Raw genomic sequence first — 9,953 nt, 5'->3', positions numbered from 1 at the left:
AATTTTGGTAAACGTTTATCGAACAAAGACTGTGATATTGACCAGTAACAGTCAAACGGTCGATATTTGAGTGTAATTTTGCAATTTTACTAGTATAATTTCATGGTTGTCTAAACCTAGGAAGGTATACATCTTTAACAAGAAGACCATTCAATACTACGAATCGTAAAATTTATAGAAATTCCTTACATTTTACAGCTTCTTTCACTTCACATCACTTTCGTTTTTAAAAGGAATACATAATTCGATTTGACAGTTTTAATAGATGCTTTTCGTTCTATGCAAAATTTGTAATACTTTGTTTTAAGAAATAATGACATTGAATTGTATTGATTACATATAATATATAAGGAATCCGAAGCAACTATAATCAATACAGAACTAAAAGCTACTGCAATATAAACCCCCGGAAAAGAGAAATATTAGAAGCAATGCAATTACATTTAATTTAACCGAAAGAAGAAAGAAGGAAAAAGAAACGTGATACACTAGAAGCCATTCTTCATTACTGTTAGTCTAGAAATAATAGAAAAAGTACATAACTTGGCATGGTTACCTCAGTTTTCTTGCAAATCAAAATAATCAATGAATTCATTAAAATTTTATCACAATGTGCAGGCTTTTTTATGGTCATAACTGATTAGTTGAATACAATTTCTGAGTTAAAGTTAAACCATTACTTTTTATGTATTACTTTTTAGACAAAAATAACGTGAACATTGTAAATCAGTACAATGACAATACTAAGTGTAATACCCCCATTGATACCACCTATTAATCCTTGTTGAATTTGTACTTTTCCGGAAGTTATCATTCAATTTGTTTCAAATAAAGAAACACTTGGTATTAGTGATGTTTTATCCTCTCCAATACTATAGACAAACTTTCGAATAACATTTCATTGCATATAAGAAAATAATCATCACTGGAAGTACTTTTTTTTACCTGTATACAAGCTCTAGCATGTTTAGTAACCACGTAACCTCGAGTTTTCAAAGTATTCTATAGAAACACTATAAAAAGTTGTGATTTGAAACACCCAAGATGTTTGTTATCCAGAAATTTTCTACTGCAATGAAATGTAGAAATACCTGCCAAATTATTTTTTTTCGGCCTTTATCGGATACATGCTACCGGATGTGATGTACTATGAGTTAGTGGTATCATTTCAGTAATAGATTTTAAAATGGATTCCGAACTTAACATTGTAGTTATGATATAAAATAAGGAGAAGTGGAATGATTGTAAATAAACATAAGAAGACTCCTGTTGTATTTTTGATAATTTATCTTTTATGTCTGTTTGTTTTGCTCACGCATCATTGTCAAAAAAATGGAATTTGACTGTCATACAAGTGAGAGGTTTACATTTGTAGCTAGCTATAAAATAAGGTTCAATCAACCATTTTCTACATAAGAAAATGCCTATACCAAGTCAGGAATATGACAGTTGTTGAACTTACGTGATGTGTTTGAACTTTTGTTTTTGCCATTTGATTAGGGATTTTTCTTTTTTTGGATTTTTCTTGGAGTTCATTTTTTTTCCGATTTTACTTTTAATTAGATCCGCTCTATTTGTAAAAGACAGAATTTCATTTATAGAGAATATTTGACCTTCTATAAAAAATAAAATAAAAAAGTAAAGTCATTTATCAATATATTGTATTAAGGTTTATGTACCCTTCTGTAGCCATTTTTGTACGAACTTTTCAAACTTCAATTGTATCAAAACTGCAGATATAATGAATAATAGAGATAGGCCATTTTGTACATATTCTAAGGGGAAACTTGATGTAAAGCATTATTTTTTACTGTTTTATTGCATTTAATAGAAAAAGAGGACTTTGTGGCAAATAAATCAAAATTTTGTAATTATATATTTACTGTGGTAATATATATTAGTGGACATAATTACAAACTGGCTTGCTAGATCGTTATTGGACTATTAAACTTATAATGAGATATATCAGCAATATAAATTTCATATTACAAGTAACAAGTCACAATTAATTAAACAAAAATTGATAGTGTTATTAAATGACATTTGGATGAATAAATGAGTTGCGTGACATCGGTCATGAAATCCATAACGTTGATAATAATAAGAGACCATTATGACTTGATTAATCATCCCATCGTTTCAAAGTTTTACTCTCCAAAGAGGCTGTCATTTAATTGATCGAGAAATTTTATCGTTTACGTTTGAGAAGCGTTTGTCAAGCACCGCAAACTTCAAAATCAATGAAAACAATTTTATAAGTAATCAAAAGGCAGAACAAATAAAAAATGTTAGTTCTGTCGAAATCGTTTGACTCACTAAATAATACTGTGCACTAAGAAAACATATAGTATTTATTGAAAAAAAAAATGCAAAAAATGACATTTAATTAACTTTCTACTCACACTACGCAACCAGTAATGATCTGAAACGATAATTTTGTGACCAAACAGCTCTTAAATGAGTACTAGTAACACAAAATAATTAATTAAAACATTTTCAATCCTGTAGTCAAAATTGTTCACTATTGAAAGTTGTAAATATAGTACTCCTTAACTATTCGTTTGAAGTCGGTTAAGAGAAGCTCATTCAGTCTATTGTCAGACTAGTCAGTAGTTCTCTATTTTGCTGTACACTTCAACATCGTGTATTTTTGTATGAAAAAGCACCGAACAGTACTGAATTAACAGCAAGTAAATTTTACTGGGTTTGTCCCAGTATATTACTCTAAAATGGATTGAAAGACTGAACATTACATTTCGTTATTCGGACTTTTGACATGCATCTAAAATCAAAACCGTTTAAGACATTAAATATGCAAATAACTTGTGGAATGATGTTTAATCTCTAATGGACACTTTCAAATTAAGCATACGTCATTTAAAAGTAAATGACGTGTGTGTGTTAGAAAATATAGCAAAATGGAAACGGGTTTTTATCAGGAATTTAAATATTCAGTTAATGTTTAAAAAGGTGTTTGTTCTGTCCTATTTAATGAAAATTGATTCTGACAATTCATGAGTTGCGTGATACCTGCCATTAGATCATTTTCCATCACATATTAGATTATCAGAGCTCTTACTACTCGATAAATCGTCCAAAATCATGTTATGGTTTTATTTTTAAAAGAAATGGTTTAAAAAAGAACCCACATCTACACGCCTGTCATCCGACTTATCGAGACAAATAAGTGTGAAAGCGTAAGTATCGTAGGTGAAGCATTATAATCGGTACGTCTAAGATCCTGATATTATCAATCTTCAAAATCAGTATTAACGTTCCGTTTATTAAGAAAAAGCGGACCAACACATTTTATTTAATACGTAGTTATTATTTTTGTCTTTTATGTTTTGTTTTATACAGTTTAAATCTACAAATATCATACAATACTGATTTATTATATATAATGTAACACTAATGATTAGTTTCTAATTAACTATATTTAAAAACCAAAATTATTGATAAAATAAGATATCATATTTTATTTTTTCATATCTTATTTGCTTTTTATTTTCCGCCAATACTTAGGACATCGGTTAGGACGTCCTAGTTAAGATATTACTAAGATATCTTCGATGTGCATTCTGAGACGTGTCGTAAGTCGGTCCCAACTTTATCCTAAACTCTGTTTTAAGAAATTCTTAGGACGGAACTTAAGACAGTTTCGATAAACAGGCCCCTGATCTGATAAAATCCAGCTGAGATCAACAATATTGTAAAAAACGAAAAACATCAAAAACATAAGCGACAGTCTTTAAACACTACATAAAATACTAAGAAAACCGAACCCTACAACCAACTCTTAATGATCTCATGTGTCCCAGAAAGGTAGGCAGATTCTGATTCACATGTATCACATACGTCGTATTGCTCATGTTTTACTGATATACCTGCTGTCTCTAAATACGTGTTCAATCCACCATCTTAAAATATGATATCTTATTTTATCTCTAAATACGTGTTCAATCCACCATTTTCTACATTAGAAAATGCCTGTACCAAGTCAGGAAAATAACAATTGTTATCCATTCGTTTGATGTGTTTGAACTATTGATTATGCCATTTGATTTGGGACTTTCCTTTTTTGAATTTTCCTCGGAGTTCATTTTTTGTTGTTTTTACTTTTCACTATATAAAGGTACATTTACCAATTTCTAGAAACATGCGGTAAATAGTCATATTATCACCATTTTCAGACTTTAAACCAGCTGCGCAATTACCAAAACAAGTACTTTCATTAATAAAAAGTAGTATATTTCATATAATTGTAATTGGTTAAGGTGATAACAAGCTAGCAGATGTTATTAAAACTTCAATATTCAGGATTTGTCTCTTTGTCTTTTCACCAAATACTATAGATTCATTCATAATAAATTGTTAGTGTACATATAACAATGCAAGTTTAACCAAGGAAGTGATGAAGAGGACAACTGTTTCCTACCTGTAAACTTTTAAAACTACTTTGAATTGTTCGAAATACTAGGTTTTTTTCGACAAAAGAAGTGGAATACCTCATGTATGTAATAGGAAAACTGTTTGGAAATATTTGCCTTCAATGATAAACTCTCCGTTCTTTATTTTGTCATTTAAAATTTTTGATTCAAACATCTCTAATATACTTGTGTAGACGGAACGCGTCTGACGATCAAAATTACAAGTCTTGTATCATTGATGAAACTGTATAATCTCAATATAATTGTTCATCTGGCGTTCAACATTATAAGTCTTGTATTATTGATGAAGGTTCATGCAATGAACTTACGCCTACATGTATGTGGTATAATTTCACAAACTTTACGATAAATAGTGCAATTTGCACCATAGACGGACTTTAACCCAGCTGAGTAGTTATACAAACTAGTTAATGAAAGACAATAACTCCATTTAATTGTAATTGAAGAAGGTGATAATAAGCTTGCTGATGTAATACTTCAATATAAATCGTCTGTATTTGCAGCTTTTAGCCGCATACTGTAGATGTATTCATAAACTACACACTATTGCATTTTAAACCAGAAAATAACGGAAACGAAATGGGTTCAACGAAAATAATAATGTTGCTTCTCTTGGTCCAGTTGGTGATGATATCGGAATCTTGTATAATAGACAAGAGAACATGGGCGCTACCTCCAACAATTCTTTGTAATTATTCAGGGACATGGTACAAAATGCCTCCACCACTTATCGCCATATGTATCAGAATGAGAAACTGTTATTGTTCATATATTCATATCAATATTTAACAAAGGAACTGACGAGGACAACTGTTTTTCTACATTGCCTATTACATAGGTATCTAAGATAGGTTTCCTTATAAGCCTGGTATCTTTGGTGCGCTTCAACAGAGTGACATTGATGTTATAAAGCAGACACTAATACTGCAGAACTGTTTTTAGTAAAATGCATTTATACAGGTTTGTCTATTTGTTAGACTGTGATAAGACTATTAGATTGAAGAAGTTTGTTATGTTATTGAATTAAAGAAGTTTGTTATGTTATTGAATTAAAGAAGTTTAGATAAGACATTTGTTTTTATTTTTGGTATTCTTTATCAGGTATATAAATTGTATTGTTTTAATGAAAAATTTAACCATAATTTGTTGATATGAAAATTGTGAATTGTATGGAAAAATTGCTAGAAAGGGAACCGCTAAAGGAAAAAGATTAATATAAAAATATCAGAAATACAGTATTAACATAATTGAAAGGCATTTTTATCTCAATACACCAGATACGAATTTCCAAAACCAATATATCTTCGAATATACATACGCGATCGTCTCAGTTGCAGAATCTATGACTTTTTCAATTTTTATTAAATTATTAATTTTTCTTCGCCTTAGTTGTAATATACCAACTTCTTCTGCATATGCATTATACATTTACCAACCCATTTGGTATTCAAAAGCTTGCTGCTGCTACTGAGGTTTTATGTCTGAGCAGAAAGTAGATGAACCAAAGTTATGTTAAAGACTTATGCTTTTTCTATAAAAAAACATATTGGAAGATACAAAAACCTCGTTGATAAAAATATCGTATCAAATTCAGTAAACACATGATGGTGCTGATGCATAGATTCTATGTTGTTATTATCTTAATTGCTTGTTATGGTGTCATTTTATATGTCTTTGTACATTTTTAACCTTTACTCTGTAGTCCATTTTTGGAAATATCTTTTTGGTGTGGCTCGGTATTTATACACCCATCATTGTGTTTTGAACTATGGAACACAGTTGTTTGCTTTATAGTCATCAATATTATAACACTATGGTCAGTGCCAATTTTTGACATATTTGCTTATAGTTATGTCTCTTTGGTTTGCTCACGTTTTGATTTCAATAAAATGGATTGTATGCGACTGTCATACAAATGAGAGGATCAACTAGCTATAAAATCAGGTTCAATCAATCATGTTCTACATTAGGAAATACCAGTACCAAGTAAGGAAAATGGCAGTCATTTCCCATTCTATTAATGTTTTTAAGCTTTTGCTTTTGCCATTTGATAAGGAATTTCCGTTTTGTATTATACTTGGAGTTCAGTATAGATATGATAGTTACTTCTGTAATCACTAGCCAGTCAACAGTGAGGTTGTGAGTTTGAACCCTGCTAGTGCAGGTGCACTCGACTACAATCTTATTTGACTAGGATTGTACGTTTTCCTATCCAGTGTTGGTGGTTTTCTCTCAGCTCTCCGACTCTCTCCACCAATAAAAGCTGGCCGCCACGAAATAACACAAAAAAAGCGATGTAATGGTGGCGTTACACAAAAACACGAATCAATGTTATACTTTTCGCCTGATACTCAGGGTCACAACTTTTTTAAACTTAAATCATTATTTGATAGTTGATAACCTTAAATAAACAACAAATATAACTGTAAGCCAAACCCTGAAGGTAAATTACGTAATAAAATTGAGAATGGAAATGGGGAATGTGTCAAAGAGACAACAAACCGACCAAAATAAAAAAACACAACGGCAGAAGGTCACCAACAGGTCTTCAATGTAGCGAGAAATTCCCGCACCCGGAGGCGTCCTTCAGCTGGCCCCTAAACAAATATATACTAGTTCAGTGATAATGAACGCCATACTAATTTCCAAATTGTACACAAGAAACTAAAATTTAAATAATACAAGACTAACAAAGGCCAGAGGCTCCTGACTTGGGTTTTTATATTAGACATTTGCAGTTCCTGAGACAAACATACTATTATGTATACATTTTGTACCTTTATATTGATGCATAGCCTTAAATCATTACCATCATGATCTAGCAATAGCTTCATGCTGATTAATTGATTTTTCCCTATAGTTTTCAACCAGGATTGAGTATAAAACTTGTAGTAATGTAGGAACATAATTTTTATTCGTGCTGTTCACAAAATTAAAAATCCACATATAGCAGAAAAATACTAATTAAAAACACTTTAACCCAAACAAGCAAATCAAATCTCAATATTGACGATGGGATGGCTTAATATTGAATCAGATAAAGTAAAGATAATGCAGTATAATATATAAAAAAAGCATTTAGGAACCTGCAATTCAGTGGTTGTCTTTAGAACTAAATATCAGATTTGTTTTACATATGTTTTTTTTGTTTATTTTGTCATGTCGTGTCATGTTATTTTACTGTATGTGCTATGGTTTTTTGGTCAATGCTAAAGGCCATATGGTGGCATATAATCATGTCAAGCTACTGTATGTGCTATGGGTTTTTGGTCAATACTAAAGGCCATATAGTGGCATATTATTGCTAAAATCTACTTTATTTTGTCACTGTTGGATAGTTTGGACATTAGCATTCATACCACAAATTCGTATTTCATATAGAAAGAGGCGACCATACTCATACTTGAAAAAAACCCCACTAAATAGCACATGTACATGGTTGAAAGGAAATATACCAGAAATCTTACAGTTGTGAATTTTATTTCTATCCGTTTAAACGTTTATGTCGTTCACATTACATAGATGTATTATGAATAGATAAATATCATACTCAACATATATTTGTGCATTTGTTTGTCGTCGGAGAAACTTCTTTAAGTTTGAATGTCCTCTGGTATATTTCGTCCCTCCTTTTTTTTTTAACGATAACAAATATTTTGTTCAATCATTTCCGGGTATATAAATACCTAAGTAGCCTAGGTCGCATACTTATGGACCCCTGTTTTTTAACAGCCTCACTTGACCAGGGAAAATATCAAATGAGTTATATATATTATATAGTAGTTTTTTCGTCCCTCTTTAAAAACATTTGATTATTATGTTTACTGTGTGTCTTTATATCTTTTTTAGATGACTCTTGAATCATCGTCACCTAATTTCTGCAAATGTAAATTATCCCTTTTCCATCTTAAGGATGCTGGCTTCTTTTTAAAAAAAAATCAAAAGTCTGTGTCCTTGCTTTTGAAATATATTCTGTGGCGGGAAATGATTCTATCTATAATTTTCCTATTCTCAACATTGACATCCATTTTTCTTTCAAACTTAGAAATTATCAAGGATTTTATAAGAGTTTCAAAAATTACTTTTTAACCATATGTTAATTTTTTTTAAAAAAGAAACATTGGGGTTAGCGAGCAAAATTGTCATTGGCACTACACGGATAAAACGAGAGGGTTTGAAGATCAGACGAAATTTCAAAAACAACAGTAGCGAACATCCTTAAGGTTAATCATTGTGTTTACTAACGGCAAGTAACAATCCTTTTATTTCATAAATTTGATAAAAACATAGTAAAAAAAAAGAATGCCAGGATTGTGGCAATGCGAAACATGATTAGTAGTGTTAGAAAGAATATGGAACATTCCCGTGGTAATGTGCATCACTTATATTCAATACTGGTCAAACAAATGTAATTTTGGCGTCTATAAACTTTAGAAGGAATTATTTCAACGTCAACATTGAGAATAACTTCTGTTCACCTAATCGCTAATATTTATTTCTTATTTTATCAGGACATTAAATGATACGATTATCTTAAATAATTAAAAGATTTTAAAACCTCTGTACATACTGCTGACCTATGATTATATAAATTGGCGAAATATTCATTATAGCAGTTTTCATCTCAGTTTATAATTAAATTCGATTTAAAAAAAAATATCGTTGGCTATATTTGGTAACAGACGTCAAACTAATACAGAAATGTATACAGAATGTATGGGTCTTCCATGCGTTTCAACTTTATACTTTATTTCGCGTTTTTATGAGACTTTTAATGCTCGCGTCACACTGTCCCGATTTTTACGCCGATGGCAACACGATAACAATCCTAATCTTTCAACGACTCTCCGTAGACAAAAAGAGGACTACTGGATTAGACAATTGGGAACTGCAACACCGTATGGCTGCAATGACAAAATTGATGGTATAGGTATTATATCTAGTCCTTCGTGTAACTCGGTGAATGTGATGAATATTTTCAACTCGACTCCTCGACGTAGACGCAGTCATGGTCATCGTCATTATACATCACCCTCTCTGCATGATGTCTCTATTAATGACTTGCTGCCATTCATACAAAAACCGTTAGGTATTCATCACATTCGCACGAAACTTTATTCATTACCCCTTTCAAAACTTCATTCTCTGTTCAATTTATGTTTGGAATCCACTGTTACAAACCCTCATTCAAACCAATACAAACTTCAAGCTATAATTTCGGATATTGCAAGTCACAGACTTTTCAAGCCAGTTCGCATTGGAAAAGATGAAAAAGAGAAAAGATCTTTTCTAAATCTTTCCTTTGCCAACAAAGGTATCGATGGCGTCAACCTTGGCAATATCCTTCATCATTAATTAGTTCAATCGAAAATAACTCTTTATTTTAAAGACCAGTCTGTACCAATAATTTCTTATACCTATACCAAACCTATTGCAACTAAAATTTTCAATTACAAACGCGTTTTGCAGGATCTCGATATTGACAACTTCAAGTCTAAACCT

Source organism: Mytilus trossulus, chromosome 2 (genome assembly GCF_036588685.1).
Source record: "Mytilus trossulus isolate FHL-02 chromosome 2, PNRI_Mtr1.1.1.hap1, whole genome shotgun sequence".
Classification (NCBI taxonomy): domain Eukaryota; kingdom Metazoa; phylum Mollusca; class Bivalvia; order Mytilida; family Mytilidae; genus Mytilus; species Mytilus trossulus.
This window is presented reverse-complemented; position numbering follows the sequence as displayed.